The following is a 21,186-nucleotide window of genomic DNA, read 5'->3' on the forward strand; positions in this document are numbered from 1 at the left end:
ATGATAGGTAGGGAAAGTGACAGCACACAAAGAAGAGTGAGGCTCTAACTTGTATTTAATTTTGTTATGTGCTTGCCTGAACCAGGTCCACATTCCCTTAGCGGGAACTCAGTCATTTCACTAAATCCCTAGCTATAGGCATTGCTGAACATTTCATGCAACTACTTTTCAAGAATTGTGTTGAAGTTCCTTGGCTCCATTTTAAAAAATAAACTCTCCTAGGCTTCCTGCAGTGTGAAATAGTGCATAATTCAGTGTGGATTCCTGAGCTACCTTGGAGCTATCTGGTGGATCAACACAATGCAGCTCAGCACCACGTAGGGAGCTTTGTAGAAGCAAGCTCTTGAAATCGCCAGCTCAAGCTGAAAAAGCAGTACAGTGCAGGTAACATCACACACAATGATCCCATCACAAGCATAACAGTCATAGAAGCAAATAACTTGCTTGCCACTTCTTACAGCAAAAGCCACTGCAGTTGCAACCTCCACATAACAGAGTGCTGCCTGTCAGAAAACAATATTGGATGACATTTATGCCCCGCTTCCTTGTGAATTGTTGTTTTCAGTGAAGAACACATACTGATTTCTTCGTCCTTGCTTGTGCCATATAACTACCATTGGATAAACAATCAATCAAGACTGCTAGCCCAAGAAATGTCTCCTTATATCCATACTGAAAACAAAGTAGACTGAGAGTAGTTTCATAGTTCATATAACCATCCTCGTATTTTTGCCCACATCTGTGGGTTTTGTGCATCTATGAAGGGGAAAAAAGCAAAAGAATGTGAGAATTTGTTTCAATTCATTTTAATAAAAATAAGCCCAAGAACAGCCAGAGGTCTACCACTTAGCACTAGCTAAGGAATTTAGAGCTACTGGTGTGCCTGCTGGGTACCTGGCTCCTGGTGCTACGGTGGTGGTGCAGTGAGAAAGTGGCACTTCCCTCTCAGCTGAAGCAATGTGGATGTATTGAAGGAGCATGACAAGATGAGAGAAGTGAAAAAGCTTAAAGACAAGAATTACGATAGATATGCTTCTGATGTCAGCTCTTGCCTACAAGGTGTGACCCTTTGTACACACTTAATGCTGTTCAAAAAATTCTTAAAGCACATTCCACAGTGAGGGAAAATGGGCAGGTCAGTTCACTCTCCAACAATGAAATACAGGTGTTCATAGGGTGGAGAGAAGCTGCTATTTAACAGTGCATGAAATGCTTCACAACCTTTTGGTCAGGGTGGGAAGAATGCAGTAACAATTTGAAAGCACAGAGGAAATTACAGACTATAACTACTCACTGTAAGCAGTAAAATGGGGCTAGTGCCCCACCTCTTGCACAAAGCAGTAAGGATCCTTAACTAAAGCATTTTATTATTTGTTTTTGTCTTGAGAGTGAAAAGCTGAGCAGTATAACATTGAGGCAGTAGCTCAGTACTTACTCGGTGTTTGCAAATGGAGGAGCAATGAATTGCCTGCCATTTCAGTTCCAGACTGGTGACAGTACAAATGGAGGCTGTACTGTAGGGAGAAATCTGCTGCCCAAGCTACATTGGCAGGTGCAGCATATCACTTCAATTAAATAGCAAAAATGACCCTTTATTATGCTGCATCATTGACAGCTGCAGCTACTACTCATCAGCAGTAGTGGTGTAGTACAACAGATTACAAACCTGTAGCATAAACAGAAGTGGGTGCTAACTGCTCAATCATCAACATCACTTTGGTCCAATATTTTTGACATCGAGGGACAATATAAAACATGTAGCCTTATTCTCCGGAGGGATTGTATTTTGTCGTGAAATACAGCTGCAGGCAAGCTCTGTGTGTGTAAACTAAACTGTGGTGCATGTAACACCAAAATTTTGTCCATGGCTCCTTGTTGTGCTGTTTCCTGTAACCATAAACTATGCCATCATTTATGTCTTATTTTACCTTTGTTGGTCAGGAAGCAAAACTATTTTGCAGGACTAGTACTGTAAATGTAACAAAAATATTTTTAAGAATTTAAATGGGGTGAAAAAAATCTAACATGGGCATTTTAAGGTTCTGATGTCACTGTGAATCAATAGGTTCATATCACATTTACTTACATTAAATATAAAAAGAGTTATTTTGCAACATGGTAGTTAAGCTTGTACATAAGGTTATAATGAAAAAATTTAAAATCTAAAGGAACAAAGCTTTGATGGTACAGTGTCCAGAAAAGGCTATAGGTTACTCTGACAGACTACTCTGTATTTTTATTTCCTTTCCACGAGATTACATTTTTCCATTGAAGTACACAAATGGGGTTCTGAGAGATTTATTTACCTCTGACTGTTAGAAATGCTGAGTTAGTTCTTTGGTGTACTTCCAAATATAAAAGGATTTAGAACTGAAATTAAGTGCAGTCAAGTTTCAGATGATGACCCCACTACATTAGTTTTATGTTTTGTTATTAAATTGTTTACATCAGTGACAGGGAAGTAATTACCAGAGTAGTGCCTGCCTTTCACAATATCCCAAACCACAAGGGATATTTGACTTGCCAAAGGTAAGATAAAAAAATCAGTCCCAGTCTGCTTCTTCATGCATCAGCTCACTTCTCACAGGCATGCTTCCTTGATTCTCTATAGCAAAATTTTCTTCATCTTTGTAAGCAGAAATGTCTGAAATAAAGGTGCTAAGTGTCATCAGTCTGAAGGTACACAGACCACTTTAACTGTAGATGAATAAGTACATCCTGTGTTACAAAAAATTGATAGAAAAGGGGAGGTTTGGGATACATTGAGGTAAATGGTGAAAGGACCTATGTTTCTACCAAGAACATTGATGCAATTTCCCCAGCAGGTATTGTAGTCCACTGCATATCTATATGATATCAGGAAGTGGAAATACTGGTACCAGTTTCCTAGACAACTGTGCATCCTTCATGCTTTCTGCCTCCTTTTTTCCTCGTTCACAAAAGTAAGTGCTGTGTGCAGAGTTTGACACAGTAGTAAAATATGATGAGCACTCGGCTTTGGAAGGAGGAAGAACTTGTGGTTCCTGGCCATGTGGTTTAACATTTCAAAGCAGCTTTGAGGTGGATAACATAAATACATTAAAAGAATCTGAGCACTCTGCCTTCCCAAACTGGAAGCAATATAGGCTAACAGAAAGTCATTAGACCAGCAAGACTCTCAAATCCTTGTGAAAGATATTTATCTTCCCTCTACCACAGTTTCTCTAACAGAAAAATGGGGCTAAAACACTTACCACTTTTTGTGATAATGACATTAAAAGAAATGCACTGTTCAGATACTATGTATTGTGCTCTGGAACAGGAATTGGATTTTTGGACTACTCACAGTAAAGTGGATAACAATGATCTCAGTTTCCAAGATGGAAATTTTTTAGTATACTAACAGTGAAGTGAAAGCACTATTTTTGCCAGTGAATTTTATATGCCAGCAACATTTTGACTAAAATTTTAAAAAATATTCTAAATTCTAAAAGCAGCTATGTGACTATTAGAGTATTGACCCGAGGCTTTACAGTGACATATAAAACCACTCGCACTGATTGTTAAATGAACTCTGTAGATTGCTAGCAGCAAGCATGCATCAGAAAGAAAGAAATTTAACAAATTGCTTCCAAATATTTATAGTAATCATGTCAAGAGGGTGGTTCTGTGAGCTCTTAATTTGTGAGGGTTTTATTTCATGTCTTTCTTATTTGTTTAGGGAAGGGATAGGGAAATACAGTGTTTTTATGGGCCATGAAGCCATGCAGCCTCCAAGGAATGAGGGACTTAAATCAGTGAAAACTGCTGGAAAAGAGTAGCACAAGTGAGGGAGAAGTAGTAAACAGAGCAGCAGCAGAGTGTAGGAGGGAGGAACATGGGTGGAAGAGCAGCTTTGGCGAGCCTTGGTGTAGTGGGGAAGGAGTCTGAAGCAGCTGCTGTATGAGACAAAGAGCAGAGCGTGCTTCCAATGCCTTGTGCTTCTCAGCTCCGCTGTGCCTGTGCGGGAACAAGAGGGGACCTCCAGCTGCTGCTAAGAACATGCAGCAAAACTGCAGAGGAGGTTCACTGGGGGCCACAGTGGGTTGTATTTAAAAGAATGAATGAACAAGTAACTATTTTAATTCTGCTTAGTTTCAGTAGAGAGATGCTTTCTACGCAGGCAGAGAGGGTGGTTTAGAGATCCTTCAGGGTAATGGCGGTGGGTATTCACACAGGCCACACACAGGGATCATGCACACATATGCAAACAAACACTTGCAAAAACAAATCCTTTGATCAGTCTGTCTCAGCAAACATCTTAAAAATCTGTACTTCACCCACAGTGCCAGAGGATGCTTTAGGACCTTTATGATTGTTGTTCAGGCAGCACTGCAGATGTCAAGAAACACAGTATGTAAAACAGAGAAAGAGATCAAACAAAATGTAAAGAACAGATTTTACATTAGAAATAAACACAGAATATGCTTGCTGTGTATGCAAAATGGTCTTCCGTGTACTTCAAGACAACAGGGGATATACCTCTGCCTGTTTCAGTTTTTCCATGCAGATGTAAGTGTGTCATCATGAACTCTACGCTGCAGGCCTTAAGCTAGGCATGCCTCTGTGTGTGCTATAAATAAAAAATTAAGTTAAGCTGAAGCTGAACAGCCCACTGCTATGTCAATTGCATGTGAGGCAAGTAAAACCAACTGCAAGAAGGAAAGTCGCACATTTCAAGGTTTTATGTGAGACCTCAATCACTGTTATTTGTTGGTATTTTCTTTTTGGCTCTTGTGACCAAATGCTTTACCAGTTACCTGAAATGGGAGATACAAGAAAGTATTAGCCTGTATTACTCTTCTCATGCAATCTTGAAATCAGTAACTGTGGGTGAGGTGGAGCACAAGTTTTGTGTGTCTTCTGCATGTACCTCCCTACCTACTGTCCCTCTGCTCTGTCATAGTTTTGAACCTATGGCCGCATGCCCTGTAGTCAGCACTTAGAGAAAAACAGTAAGGAATTTGTCAATAAAATGCATCTTTTTCCTTTCCAGAATGTTCTTCCTGAGAGCCCACACAGGATTTGGTGGCTGAAGCAAAAAGCTCTTTCTGACCCAGAGATGCCCACAGCCTCGCTGAAGACCAGGTGGAAAAGCACTTGGCACAGGAGGATCAGCCAGTTTTTCCATCTCCTAAGTGAGGGGAAAAGCCATTGTTTAGTCAAGGTGGGGCTGTTGCAATTAATAAGGACAGGGTATTAGTAACACAAGGACTTTACTTGTTCCCATACCTCAGTTCAATACCACAGCTTCTGAGGATGAGGTCTTGTGATACTTCTCCCCTTTGCATTATTTAATTTATATCAAACCTATATCACTCTTTAAACAAAATTTGACTGGAAATTTTGCCAAAGTAAGCAATTTAAGGATGTTACCTTTGCCTTGCAATGATTTATTGTTGCTGCTGCTGCAGAATGATTCAAAGACTGTGTGGCAAGGTGGTCTGCAAGTGAGGGCTCACTGCCTGGCTCCCATGCCCCCAGCCAGCTAGGGGTTAGCGCTGTTTCCTGCTCCCAGAGGTTATAGACCTCTCTGATAGCTGAAAGGTGATCAAAAGATTAAAACAGAGCTTAGTAAAGCAGAAAAGTCATTATACTACTGTAACTGTTTGGGAAAATGGTCATATTCTGGAAAAATCTGCAGGTCTGAGTGTCATCTGTTAAAAAAAAAGCAAGGAAGACTGTGGTTTAGGTAGCTGGTTGCAATAAGCAGGTAGGAAACTACTTCTGTACAAGCTAAAGAAAAAAAAAATTGAACAACACGGAACTCTAAAACTCTTCATGATCACTTCACAGCTATCTTGCAGATATCAAAGGCCAGATTTACTTCCTTCTTCACTCTTCTGTAGATAGAGGAAGAATTAGTCTTATAAATAAACATTCATCCTATATTCTCTGTGTAAGGAGATTGTGCCATTGTTCAGTTACTACACATTTAAAAAGGAAAACAAAAAGTACTCAGATTGAAATTCCTGAAAGAGGTGTGAATTTTAGAAGGAAAGATATGCACTCAATGTACATGTGATAGGAGTACTTAATTTTTTTTGCCCCATGATACAAGCAGGCAAACTTTGTTACATTATTGTCAACAGAGGATTAATGTAAGAGGCAAGAAGAGACCATGCAAGAAGGTGTCACTAGCACTCTGGAGTAACTCATAGCAACTGTAGTTATTCCTCCTGTGTAGGGCCTGTTAAACACTTTTACTACAGTGGTTTGCAATGCCTAGTGTGAAAGGTGATAGTAAGCAGTCTGCTGACAGTCCACTCAGCCATGCTGAGTAAAGTACTAGTATAAGTACTAGTAGTTATGTATCAGTTCTGGCTGGCTGTTCAGGTGACCAGAGAGCTTCAACCTTGACATTGCTGGACTGTTCCTAACCACCTGAAGAAAAACAGGAAAACATGCAAACAATTAATTTTCTTTAAAGTTCATGATGTCTGTATTCTTTCCGCAGGTAATTCATGCCCCAAGAGTACATAAGGCACTACTCCATTATTTGATATCCTTTCTGTCTAAATCGAGTGGAGTCTCTCCTTGAATGGAAACCATATAACAATTAAAGATTAGAGTGGGATATAGGTAGGGGTTGGATACACTGCCAATATAACGATATGTTTCTTTTAAACTAGTAAGGGTTGATGTTCCCCTTTTTGTTTAGAAGTGATATAGTACAGGTAACGGCAAAGATAGTCTTTGCACCTAGCTCTCACTTTGCTGAGCTGAATCCTAGGAAGGACTTAAAGAGAAATTAAGTCATAGTATTCCTCCTCCACAATAATGTCCACATAATTTTGGGTAATGAAAAGTTCTCTGTGCCCCTTAACCCATCTTTAACAAACTACAGAGTTGTTTCCATGACATAGTGAGCTTCAGCAACTGCTATCCCGGCCTGGATTCAAGCTGATGGTCTGCATCTGTCTATTCCCAGTTCACAGCTATGAAAGTTTTGTTACCAATTCTTTTTGGCAACTGCATACTCAAGGACACAGACTTGCATCCACGTTTGCATATGAAAAATTCTGGACATCCAAGGGATATTTATTCTGTTTTGGAGTGGGGCTTTGCTTTTCTTGACCTTGCTTTAGCTGTTGTTGCACATGCTAAGAGAAATTGCTTGAGAAGCAAGAATCTGCCTGATCATTTAACAAAGTGCAAAACTTTGCTTGGGTTCCAGAAACTTCAATCAGTTTCCATGCTCCCTACCACCTGACTCTTACCAGGTCATAATGAAATCTGTGTGGATCCAACACTTGCTGCCTGAATGCTTTTGAAGTAAATTCCAGAGCTTCACCAAAGTCACAGAGGATATACTCACCGTAAATGTTTGATAGTGGATATTTGAAGTTATTGCAATAAATCAAGGACAGGAACAAGTAGAAGCTCCTTTGCTAGAGATTGGCAGGCAAACAGATAGCTAGGGTAGCCTGAGGGAAAAAGCCCTTTGTTTAGTAAAAGAAGAAAAAATGTCAAATTTGTTGCTTCTTTACAAATGACATAATGATGCAATGCCTTCTGAAGGATATGAGATTCATACCCAATTAGATTAACACAGTCAGTCACCAGAGAAAGTAGAAGATACCCTGCTTAGTGAAAGTCATGGTGCTGAAGCTAGTGGAAGAAGCAGCAAGAAGGAAGAAGCAGAACATTGCTCAAACTTCAGGTAAGAACCATCTTTAAAAAAAAAAAAAAAACAACAAAAAAGCTTGCCAAACAATTGTTTTTAAAGTTCTCTTTTTAAAGGTTTGAAATTTTCAGGTTGTTTCCTCAAGATATATTACTTGGTACAACTGAATGTGTTCTGTTAGAAATGAAATATTTGCAATAAAAGTAACATTTTTCAGCAATTTTCACACTTCATTTCTAGCCTGTAGGTGAGCTATCTTGCCAAAACATTGTTTTATTTTGTGGATGTTTTACAAAGGGACTTTGCTAATGGAAAAATATCTCCTTTCCAGGAAAACTGAAGTTAATCTTAATAGAAAGTACTGCTGGAATTAGAAAGGCTAGCATAGCACAAGAGCTTTAGACAGGAGAATTAGTAAGAGCCTCCCGTGATCTCTGCAGGCACAACGTTTCAGACTTTCATGCCTCAGCTAATTAGTGCAAAACAGACATTTTCCACACTGAAAAGCAATATTACCACCACTGAAAAACAATTTAACTTACAGAATTGCTGGAATTGATTGGACCCAAATCCATCTAGCCCCCACAGTCTTGAAAAGTGTCTTGTATCTGTGATGAGGATGGTGTGACTGTTGCTACCACACCTTACCCATCCTTCAGTAGCCACTGTTTGAGACATTTGTATCTCAAGCCTCCAAGTTCTGCAGTTTGGAGGTGTGGAGAAAGCCAGTGCTTATTCTGTTAGTATGAAGTCTGTGTATGATAATTTCACTGCATGTCCCTGTTGTTAATTTCTTCAGATCCTTCTTTATGCCTCTTTACTACAACAATATTTTCCTGTGATCTCTTTCCCCGTCCTTTACCCTGCCTCAATCCTCACTTCCCAAACCGAAGAATCATTTTTACTCATCTTTTCCTGTATGACCACTATCTTACACCACTCTTCATTCTTGTTACCTTACGCTGGTGTTTTCTTTTCTGCAATACTCGTTTTGAGATAACAATACCAAAACTACCCAAAATTGTCAAATCTGGATACATAAAGGATTTCTATAGTGAAACACTTCTTATGTCATTTGGATGATGAACAGAGAGTAAACCTTGAGAATTTAATCCCTAATTAAATTCTCAAGCAGTCATCACGAATGCAGTGTTCAATCTCTGTGCAGTGCTCCACCAGTAAGGGGCTGTTTGTTACACAGTAATACCTGTGCTGATGTCCTGCCTAAGGAATGAAAAACAAATTATCATAGCTGATAACATGGAACAGTAAAGAATATTTTGAGTGCTAGCTTGTACTAACCTTGACAGTTTGTCACTGGATATCTCCAGAGTTGTGTAACTACAACTATTGCTTTCGCAAGATTTCCAGGTAAGAATAATTTTATCACATATAGAAAGATGATTTTGGAGGGGCTGAAATTCCAAAACTGATGCAGTAAGCAATTTATGGAAAATTCTTCAACATAATTTTTACCAGTTGTAATTGTCAAGGGTTTATAGTAGATGCCTCTATATCAGAAACAGGCTTTTGACTAGTATATTTATAATATCAGCCTTTCTATATTTTAAAAAATATAATCTTGCTAATAAAAGACTCTTACAGGCAAGAATTCATACTTCTGACAATTTACACCAAAACCAAGAAGAGGCCAGCACATACAAATACAAAATTTCAAGGATAAGTTCACTGAAAACAAAAACTAAAATTCTGTTGAATTTTTCTTGAATGAGATATGCAAAGCTAACAGAGCTAACTGCATGTATGCAACTACTTCACTTTTTCTTCTCTCAGAAATCAATCGGTTCTGATCTTTGGGCTTAAGTAACAAATAGAAAGGGATTTAAGTCAGGGGGAAATAAGGCTGATATCCACAACATATTCAACATATTCCTGATTAACTCCTTATTTACATCACATATCATACCAAGTATTCAGTACCACAAGAGGCTGATCACAAATAATTTTCATTCAGATCAGCAGTGACAGAGGAGTTACTACTAAAATAGGTTCTAAAGTTAATGCCTTTAAGAAATAATGTATGAAATGTATAGATGCAATTGATTCTGGAGACACTTTCCTCTTTTTCACATTCAGCTGAATCACACACAAAAGATGTTTTCCAGTCAGTTTTAGTCAATTTAAAGTTATAGTGTGGGTAAGGTTAGTTTATTGGTTTTTTTTAAGATTTATTTTAGTGACATCACTGGAGATCGAGATACATCAGCATGTCCACACTAAGTGAACATCTCTGAGGACTATGAAATCACTGTATGTGGTAGGCACCCTTAGGGATTTTTTTCTAAACTAAACCAATCTTTTACACATAGGCAGCAGACTGGGGTAAAAATGAAGCAGAAAAAACAAGGAAAAGATAGTATTATCTTTGACATGATCTGTAAAACAAGAAATATCACCTGCCTGCTTCTCCTTTATCCCCCCAATGCACACATCTGCCACCCCAAAAGAGCAACTGTGATATCCTGTAACTGGAAACCAATACTTTAAAGCAGTTTAGTGTCATGTAAATTACAGAGTCTGCTACACAAATAATTTGCACTGAAATGTTTATCAGCTCTCTGACATAGCTGCTTCCATTTATAGCTTATAAACTGTTTTTTACTGGTTCCTTCACATCTGATAACATAGCTCAAGAACAGGTGGTGAAAATATTAGGCAATTATGAGAGCCTCTGTTTGCATGTGTGTGGTCTCTTGGTTTGCAAGGCCACTGACCACATACGAAGGCATTATAAAAGTCTCGAAGTTAAATTATCAGCCTCCGTCATTGAGTATTGCCCTAGCTGCAGCTGGAGTCTTTCTGGACTGTAAACAGCTTTGGTGAAGTGTAAAAAGTTCAGAATTATCAAAACGTACATTTAAGAACAAAATTTACTCAAAGTAAATCACAACATGTTTTTGAATCTTACATGTCTAATAGTGTGGCTGGTTAACTGTCCAGTATTCCAGTGTAAGACTGGTTTCTTAGTAAAGCTCAGAAAGTGGTAAGTCGGCCAGGGCAGTTATTTTTGTCATGTTACCATTGTACCTTTAGAGATTTTGCAGCAAACATTGCTGGGTAGAATAAGTTGGCTGTCCACAGATAAACTAGTAAAAGTCACTTCATTTCTTTGCAAGGACAGATAAAACCTTCCTGCAATTTTATCATGAAAATATCCTCCAGGAGATTTCTTGCAAATTCTTCTTACTCAATTAGAAATATCCACCTTTAGAGGCAAAATGCTGTCTAATTCAGGATTCAGATTTGATTTTAGCAAAACAAAAATAAAAGGTATTGTGAATAGTAATCTCTGATCAAGAAAGGATCATCTTACAAATTATGGTTTACAAGCCTAATGCCTTTTAGCCAGAGTAAAGGCTTTTTGTAATTTGAAAAGCTTTCAGATTTTAATGTCATTATTCCTAAGAACTTGTGTGCCTTGGAAGGTTTACGTGCTGCAGAACTATTTCTTACCAGTGGATATAGTCCAGCTCAGAATATTCTCCACGACTTTCCTGCATTTGGATGTGGCAGGTGTCATTTGCCATTTTACAGAAAGAAAAATAGCTTCAAATATTTGCCCTACAGCCACAATAGATGCACATCTTGGATTTCAGCAGCCATTAAAATAACCTTCGTAGAACTGAAAGGAACAAAGAGGTAATAGAGAGGCTGTTCTACAGATGATGCAGTCTTGCATTACTCCTTCCATCACTCTATTCCCTCCCAACATACCTGTATTCATCCAGGTCCCCTTCCCATTTAGTGTGCAGTTATAATGTCCAGAAAAAGAGTATATGGTCTAGTTCAGGATTTTAAGTACAGAGGAATTCAACAATCGGTCTATCCAGTTTATCCTATCAACATGCTTCCAGTACATGTTTCCAGTGCTATTGACTGAGCTCGGAAAAGCATGGCAGGTCTGTACATGAAAAGTGTGTGCTTTGAAAGAAGCATCTATCAGAAAGGTTAACTGCATGGCCTTCACAGAATTACTTTGGGACTCAGTAAAGTACAATATAACTTGAGATCATTGTGCTCAAGTTCCTAAGGACTAGATCTGCTTTTTCATTTTCCTTTCTTACAATTTTGGTTACAAATAGTCCTGAAAGTTAGTTAGTGTATGACAATAAACATAATTTTGTGTTCCTGTTGATAATATCTAAAATTCCAGGCAATAAGGCGTGCCTGCTGTTCACACTTAAATATTTTAGTATTACTGCAAATACCAGTTTTCAGTTCTTTGGCCATTAGATTATTTTTAACAAGCTTACTCTTTCTGCAGCTCATTTTTTGCCCAGTATCAACTTAGTATGTTCTTCTGTTCATCTGAGTTTATAAAAATGGATGTGTCCATAAACTCCATAAAAAAGAGTGGTTTTGAATGGACTACAACTGTGTACTTGACAAGAATTTTTTTCAATATATATGGGTTTGACATTTTCAGCATGAGCTTATATTAGGGTTTTAGCTGGCCCTTTCAAAATGCAATTTAGAAAAAAGGACTTTTGTTTTCATATTGTTACTGACAGAAGAATGTGTTATATTTTGTTTCATACCCATATCAAACAGTGTCTATCAAAAATATTTCAAGATTGCAAAATCACATATCCAGAAATTTTCAAGTGGCAGAATTAAATTAGTCTGTCAGGTCCAAGTTCTGATCCTTTGGGAATCTTTTGGAAATATTTTAGAAAACAATATTTTTTTTTTTCTGCTAGACCTTCAACTTCAGCAGTTCATACAACAGATATTATTCAGTGAATGCAATACTTGGTGAAAGTTTCAGAATTCCCCAGCACTTAATGCTAACAAAATCCCTTTTCATTTCCATTCTCCATTATTTGCATTCTGAAAGGTTTTTTCAGTAAAGCTTTTCTTAAGAAATTTGAATCTGCGGTGAACACTAAAATGGGAAATTTCAGAGCACTTTGAGCAAAGTTGCAACACTAGCAAAGAAGAAAAAAAGTTATTGAGATCTCTTGCTTGCTTTTTACTTTTCAAGCATTGGGCTAAGTTTTCAAGCTTTCTTTGTAATTATAGGCAATGACCTTTATAAATGAAGCAGAAGATTGTCACATATTTGGAAGCTACTAGGATCTGGGGCAGAAAAAGAGCCATCCAATATCATGAGGCTTGCAGTGCAGTACAAATGTGCTGTTAAGCTCAGCTTTCACCCCTCAGGTTGATTGTAAAAATTGCTTCAAAATCTCCCTGAGTGTGTGCCTGTTTAGGCACAAAGAACTGGCGATGTACATATGGAAAACAGACAAATTGAGATGTACTTGATATGGAACAGATTGTAGAGTTACTAATGAGGGCATTGTAGGTTTAAGTTTCCTAAAGAGAGGCTTCTTTGGGGGCAAAACCAAACCAAACCAACCAACCATCCAAACCCCTCCCTGCAATAAAGAAACCGAGCTCTGTTTTGCTTTTCCACTGGTAGGATCTCACTCATGGGATGAGTAAGTAGGGGGTGTGATGTGTAGCCATAGTGTATAGACAGGTTTGTCATAAAAGCTGCATTGGTATAGGTTGCCCACTGTAGAAAATGATGGTGTGGAACTGGTTTCTATGGAGATCCCTGCTTGCATCAGAAGATCAGAATAAAAATGTTGTATGGTATTCAGAAAATTACAGTGATCTGCAGGAAGGAGGGGGTTGTTGGGTGTTTTGGGTTGGTTTGTTTTTGTTCTTTTTCCTTTCCTTTTCTTTTTAAGCCAGTTCTATCATCTGCTTTGGAACTTCAGCTTGGGAAATGAAGCCTAGCCATAATTCAAATAACTGTATAAATAATGCCAGCTGTAGAAGCATTCACACAACACTGGCAGCAATAGATAAAAATACATAAAGACTCAATTGCTCAAACATTGCCTTTTAAGTACAGTAAATCAATGAGCATAAGTTCTCTGAAACACTGAGTTGAAATATGAATATTTATAAACATGGGGCTCCCAAGCAGATGGGCTAAGGGCTGCTTGGCAATTTGCATGTAAAACCAAAAATTTCCCAAACGGCCATTGTTCTTGATCTCTATATTTAAGCTGCAAGCTGCAAACTGATGATCCCATGATCCAGGTCTGTAGAACTGCTAACCTATCACAGCTTTACATGAGCTTAGTGGGAACTGCAAGGCTTTACCATTCTTGAAAATCAAGGTCAAATGTCACACATTAGTTGACCAGAAACGATTAACTTCTTAATTGATTTTGTCTTTTGGTTTTTTTTTAGAATTATCATTGATAATAAAGTTTGTTAAACTTTGTTTTCTGTTCTATTAAAATTAAGGGATATAAGAGAGCATTCCTTCTGAATTTTCAACTGCTTGTATGTTGACAGCAAGCAATGACTGGAGAACATTTGCCATCTCCCTTATTCATGAGTGGCTTCAGATTGTATGCTATTATGAAAAATTAAATATATAAAACGCTTTTTTGTTGTCTGGTCTTTTTTTCCTCCACACGGTGTCCTGTGATCTGTAAAGACTGTAAGGCATAATGCAGATTACTTCAGAAAGTTAAAGAAGGGACCATATATTCAGCTAGCTGGCAGTCTTGTCTGCTCTGCTGCTTCTTTACAGTCCAGGAACTGAGCTTGCCAGTATGGCCATGGTGTTTCTGTTGCTGTCCACTAAAATACTTTGGAGTCAATCAGCATGATGAAAATAGGAATTAGCCAACAAGCTACATTTAAGGAACTGACATGTGATTGGGCCACAAAATACAGAATTTGCTTTTGTATAGGAGCTTAGGACTCTGTCAGGCTTATGAGAACTGAGTACACAAGTATTACCAGAGAACAGGCAAACACAAAGGATCAAGGTTGCAATGCCTTCTGCTTCCCCACATCATTAAAGAGCAAAAATCAACAACGGAATTGAATTTGCAATTAGGTATACATGAAAATAAATATCTTATGTCAAATTTTGCAACTCATTCCTTCAGCCTTGCCAGGGTCTTCTATTCCTAACATACTGTTCTCACAGAAGGGTAAAATTAAACTAAATTGTTATAGACCTTTAAACCTTTATTTAAGCATTTTTGTTCAAAGAGCAGAGAAAATGACAAGTGGTTAGCAATGGTCAAAGATCTACTCTTCAACTAAGTACCTATCATCGCATAGTTTGTGATACAGGTTAAATATTTGTGTCCTAATTTGGCGTCTTATGAGACTGCTTTTCTCAAGTAATTACCCTTTACTGATAACACTGATAGTTACAAATGGGATGCAGTCATGGAATGCATTGTATCTCAGTGCAGGAGGAGGTTAATGTTTACTTTCTATAGTCTTATGAAATAATGCCTATATTATGTTAGTGCTCTTCCCTGTTCTCTGCCTTATCTCAGCTGTGCGTTCCTGGCCATCTAAATACTCACCAGAAATGTGAGTGGAGCAGATCTTGTTTCCAATGAATGACATTTTTATTTGTATGAATTTGGAGGGGGTTTATGTTTAGCCTGCTAATGGATAGAATTATGGAGGGTTTTTCAATGCTTGGCCAAGCCAAAAGATTACATATAGAGACAAAGGAAGCAGATCTTTCTGTTTTATGCTATCAATCTTATATGCTTCATACCTGTAGAAGATTCAGTTTGTGGCTTTTTTCCATTTTTTCGTTTAGGGCTATTTATGAAACATGTAGTTCACAACTTTATTGAAACAGAGCAGAATTGTTGAGAGTTTTGAATAAAGAGACTCTACAGAAGTCTGTTCGTTTCCCAATGCATAGGAATGTACCATCGTCATCTTGCCCAGTGTTCAGTTTTACAGTTCAATATACTGAAAGAAGGTAAGAAAGGACTATTTTGCTCACTTAGTCTCACTTTGCAGCTGTTACAGGCCAGAGCACTTTTTTCATATTTTATCAAGACCCAGATCCGCACCTTCTTCTTTACATAACAGGAGCTAAGCAATCTGAAAAAACTTGTGGGAAACCTGTAGATTTTATTGGAAATTAGTTTTGCCTATAACAGGATGTGCTATTGACAGTAGATTTGATCTGCTACACTGAACTTGAATTTCAAGAACAGGACACCATGCAAAAAAGCCAAGACCGAAAGGTTTCCATTAGGGAATAATAATGAAATGCAAAACTTATCACAGTTCAATTCTGGTTGCATGGAGAGTGACTGAAAATTTCTATCACCAGCCGTACAAGCAGAGAATTGGCAGATTCTGAAAGAGAAGCTGCAAAAAAACCCCTAAGTAGCAACTTCACCAAGTTGCACTAGTGTAGTTACCAGATGTCTGGGAAAATAGTTCCTCAGTTTTTAAATCATCTACACACACACCAAAAAAAAAAAAAAAAAAGGATTTAAGTGTTTTGGCTGGACAGTTTGACTTGACTTTTCATTTGCTCTGGAGCCAAGCAAGATTTCATCACATATAAGATACTCAGTTTCTCACACCTTTGGGATCAAATTTATATAAAAAGTTAAAATGAAAAAAAAATATTAAAACCAGTCCCTTACTGAAGTTTGTATTCACAAAACAAACAAAAAACCTGCAAAAAATAACAAACCAAAGCCTTGTATTTTCTTCATTGTTGGGAAGGTCTTTCATTCCCCAGTTTTTACGTTTTGGATCTCAGGAGTTTACAAGAAACAGAATGCTAAGTCGGCAATGCACAACAAAGCAAGTAGTTCAGCACAGGATAATATCAGAGCCAGACAAAAAGCTGTGTTCTCTCTTTTTCAAAATATAAAAAAAAAAAGAAAAATTTTCATCTTGTAGTAGGACAAACAAAGATTATGCATGGTTTTGCAGGAACTTTAAGCATTTTGCATGAAAATGGAATGAAAAAACTTGAAGTTTTTTACACCAGAACAGTTGCTTAGCTCAGGAGATTTGGAGCCAAGGTTCAAGTCCTCCATCTGAACCAGGCAGAACAGACTGGTCTCTCATATTGTAGGTAGGTTTCCTGAACATTTTGCTACAGTAGTGCATTTCTGTGTGACTTGAAATTGCTTCTTTTTTTTGCCAAAACTGGCACACAGTTAAAAGTTTCATGCCTTTTATTTTTAAGACGAAACACCTCACCTGAAAAACATCTGACTAGTTCTAATGAATGTATGTTTTCTCTAAAGTTTTCAATCTATTGATAGATGCCTGTTAAGTCTTAGTATTCTTAATGTCCTTTCATTAGGTGTCCTGCTCAAGTTCAAGGATACCATAGATTAGTTACAAAACTTGTACCCCAGTGTTCCAGTCATTTCAACTGGCTTTTAGTCAAATGAAAACAGTTTTAGCCAGTATTAAAATTGGTATAAAATTTGGCTTAAGGTTGTATGTGAACAAGTCCTCTTATAATAAGCAGAAAAGTGCTATTTCACCAACCTTCTAATTTATCCTGAAATCTAACATAAATTTTAATGCACTTTGTTTTCAGAACTGTGCAAGTACTATAGAGTCATTAGGCATTTGAATTAAGGCAGACTATGGAAAGGCCTTATCATTCAATGCATTAACTTCAGGAGAGGGAGGCTGTATCTTCTGTTTATATTCAAGGAAATGAATGTCAAAGATTACCATGTGTGTGGTGTAAATAAGAAAGGCCACCAGTGAAGAGCTTCCATTTTTGTGATGAGAACATAAAAGTCAGTTGCTTCTGTTCCAGAGGTGATATTTTACTTAGATGTCTGCTGTTTGCAAAAAGAAGGCAAAATGTCTTTTGTTATTGATTTGCAGACTAAGAAGGTTTGGATGTCAATTATGTTTAAGCCTTTTGAAAGGTCTTCTGTAAACCTGCATGTTTTAATGATAGACTGAACAGTTCTTTATAAAAATACAATTTAGACGAGAAACAGAGCGAATAAATCAAATAGAGGTTATGGGTTATCATGAGAATAATTACACTACGTCCCTGGAGCATTTTGTTGCCTGTCATTAATTTTCCTAGACAGTAATTCTGCTATAAACATTTTGCCATGGGGAATTATATTATGCCATTCTAAAGTCTTAACCATAGAAGAATGCAATTTTTGTGTATATGTATTGAGGGGAAAAAAGATGATGAATCTGGCCACTTAGAGTGGCCAAAGGTGACAGGATTTTAAAGTAATTAAAAGGATTTTGCATGGTCCATTTTTCTTGACGTCTTCAAGACAAGTTCCTTATTCTTGGAATAACTTTTGGATGAATAAAAGCAAAGCCAGGGCTGAATATTATGATTTTTATTACAATTATGTCATCCAGTAAAAAGCAGTGTATCCAGTTATTATATTATAGAGAAAAGAATCTTTCTGTAGAATAAGTTTTAATCTCTGAACTCATGTTTAATGGCTAAATTGTCATGATTTGCAAGGAAGTGGTAGATGCTGGTCTGTGTTTGAATACAGGCTTTTCTCTAGTCTAAGAATGAGCGGTCATCCAACACATGTAAGCAATAGTTAATAATAATACTTGAATTTCGACTCTTTTCTGCATCAGTCATAATAAGAACAAAAGCATCAGTTCAGATTTTTTTCTATGCTGTGAGAATACTCTCTGCAGGCATACTTAACTCTGCTGTCAGTTTCAGGACTACAACTTTAATAGCAGTTGTGTAGCCACTATGTTCTCCATGACCCTGTTACTAATACCTTCAGCAACAGTGAGATCAGCCTGGTTCTTGCATTCCTTGAATTTCTTGAACCTTTAAACAATGAGTGTAAGATACTATGAAAATAAATGGTTTTATTCTAGTATCATCATTGCAATTGATAAGGTGCAACATAATCTAGACTCAAGCTCTTTAAAATTTCCCTCTTTGCATTTGATACAATTCTTTATGTTGTTATGATACACAAGGAAACCCATTACACTATAGAGAATGTTGGTAGATGAAACTATTTGAAAAAATATTAATTAATTTCCCATTATTTTATTTCGCCCGTATTTCCTAATGTAAATGGTTGAGCTGAGTTAGGAAACACAAAATACAGATGGAAAGCCCCTTAAAAAATACATGGTAAAACATTTGATGTTGTAAAAGGGGAATGTGCTAGAATTAAAAAATAAAATGGAGACCTTGGGATAATGACTGCTGATGCCTTTACTGCTTCCATTTTCTGATTTTGTCTGTATAAGCACAAGGTGTAGCCCACTTGGTATTTTTGATGCAACTCAATAAAAAGTTGAAATTTGTATACTTCCATGATGTGATGAATCTAGAGCAATGTAATTCTTATAGGTAATTAGTAATACATTCTGCTAAACTATCTGGCCTAAACAAAGACACCTACATCAATAGATGGGCTACTGCAGTAAACTCACAACTATGTGTTTAAAGGAGACAATGTTTGACATCTTTAAAGGTGGTATTACTTAACAAAACCAAAAAAAGCTCAGAATGTCATGCTTAACAAGCATATAGAAAACACTTGCATCTTCTTTTTGAGGTGTTTTGTAAATGTTCTTCAAAAAAGAGGCAGAAAAATATTTCAACTTGGTGTCTTCACAGAAGAAAATTGATCTTGTTTTCTGTTGGGACTAGAGTGCTCTCACTAACTCTCTGTACACAAACCACACATAAAATCCTTTACTTCACCGTTACTGTGAACCAGATTTTTCCTTCAATTGCAAGTCTTATTGTCAATTCAGAAAGTAAATAATACTTTCCATCAATATGCATCTGACCCTCAAATTTTGGGAAGATCCTAGAGTTATACTTAGGTACTTTATCTTGGCAGGATTCCAGTGGCTAAAATGATTGATAAGCAAAATGGTTATAAATGATTCCCATTATAATACCAAATAAACATCATTGGCTTTGCCATTCATCGTCTTGTATGGGCTTTTTATAACCTTGGAAAGTCACTTCTTAGAGCAGTGAATACATCAGTGTACAATAACACACTTTAAGTATGTCATTGAAGTTAAACCCCCTTAATTTTATTATAAAGTTCAACAACCGAGAAACACATCTTGCCTTCCTGGATATGTGACTGCCAGATATGCAAAATAATAAATAAATATAACATGGATTAAATTAATATCTTTCTGTCCATAAAACTACCATACAGACTTCCCTTTAGGAAGCTCTCCATAAAAAAAATGAAGCCACCTGAATTTTGTCTGCAAAATGGCAAGCAAACAGAAGTGTTTGCACTGCATATAAAATAGATGGTAAATGTAAGTGGATTTTCTGAATTTCCCGGGATTTTTACCATTGACTAAACTGGTACTGGCTCTACAGTGCTAGACACCAAGGTGGATAGGTAACCCTTTGCCTTATGCAACAATAACATGTTACTGAGGTCTAACTGTGGAGTATATTATTATAAATGACACTGCAGGTGGCAGAAGGTTCTACTGTGAAGTTGTCATTTTGCAATGTGGAAAGTCAGGATAAACATTTTAATTTGCAATCTAAGTTTGACTTTTAAATAACTGAGAATGAATTGGCAAAGAATGCTTTAATACACCAGTCATTCTGCATATTTTCCTATTTTCTCCTTTTCCACTCAGTGATGCAGTTGAAAACGCTTAACTGAGTTTGGCTTTTAAATGTCAAATTAGAAGATTGTGCAATGCATGGGCTGTTCATGAACTGGTTTTGTAAAGCTTTAACATCAACTCTTATTTTTCTGATCCAAACCAAAAGAGATTATAGGTGGTGATTCTATTTCCAGCCTCTTAAGTGGGTTGGGGGCCTCCTTTGGAGCCATTTCTAGTTGCTGTCTGTTATTACTGCAATGTGAATACTGCTGGGGACTGGGTTCAACTGGCATTCATGTTCACAGTCCACATTGTGGTTGCTTGAAACTCTTTCCTTCAAGGATTATTTTTATTTAATTCCTGGAAGACCAAAAACTAATCATTTCAAAGGAAGAGATCTTTCTGATATGGAACAGGAATTTCACCCATAAAAATGTGTATTGGGTCTGGCTGACGTGGAATTGACTTTCCCCATAGCAGCCCTCACACTGCTGTGCTTTGTCTTAGTAGCTAGAAACGTGTCAGTAACACCCAGCGTTCTGGCTACTGCTGAGCAGCGCTCCCACAGCATTAAGGCTGTCCCTCCAACCTTCCCCCTTCACCAGCAGGCTGGCAGTGGGGAAGATCTTGGGAGCAGACATAGCCAGGACATCTGACACAAGCTGACTGAAGGGATATTCCATACCGTATGACATCTGCTCAACAATAAAAGCTAAGAGAAAGGAGGAGGAAGAAGGAGGCATTCGTTATGGTGTGGGAGCTGTAAGAGACTCCGGAGCACAGGTTGTTTTTCCTCAGTGCTCCCAGTCAAATGGAAGGTGCTTGAAAGGAGCAGCCAAACCTGGCAAATCAACAGCTGATTGCGGGACTGGTGCCACAGCCAGGGGTTTGGCTACTTACACCATGGGACTCTCTCTGAGAACCCTGGTCTGCTGGGGGTGATGGGGTCCACCCGACAGAGAAGGGGAAAAGCACCTTTGGTCACTTGCCAAGCTGGTGAAGAGGGCTTTAAACTAGAGGTGCTGTGGGAGGGAAACCTCAGTCCATCCCACTCCGACCAGTTTGGTACCAGTGCCAGCATCAGATGCCCAGAGCCCGGAGAGGGATCACAGGGCAGCAGCAGA

At 37.8% G+C, this 21,186-nt stretch overlaps 1 long non-coding RNA gene across 1 annotated transcript in view; it reads left to right on the forward strand.

Moving 5' to 3' along the window:
- The window catches only part of LOC130142301 (uncharacterized), a 32,347-nt gene extending 18,271 nt beyond the window's left edge, over positions 1-14,076 (forward strand). Inside the window, exons 3-4 of the long non-coding RNA XR_008819348.1 lie at positions 5,015-5,185; positions 6,476-14,076. This is a non-coding gene — a long non-coding RNA (uncharacterized LOC130142301). The remainder of the gene's footprint in view (positions 1-5,014; positions 5,186-6,475) is intronic.
- The last annotated feature ends 7,110 nt before the right edge of the window (positions 14,077-21,186 follow it).

The sequence above is a fragment of the Falco biarmicus genome, chromosome Z (assembly GCF_023638135.1).
Source record: "Falco biarmicus isolate bFalBia1 chromosome Z, bFalBia1.pri, whole genome shotgun sequence".
NCBI classification, from domain to species: Eukaryota; Metazoa; Chordata; class Aves; order Falconiformes; family Falconidae; genus Falco; species Falco biarmicus.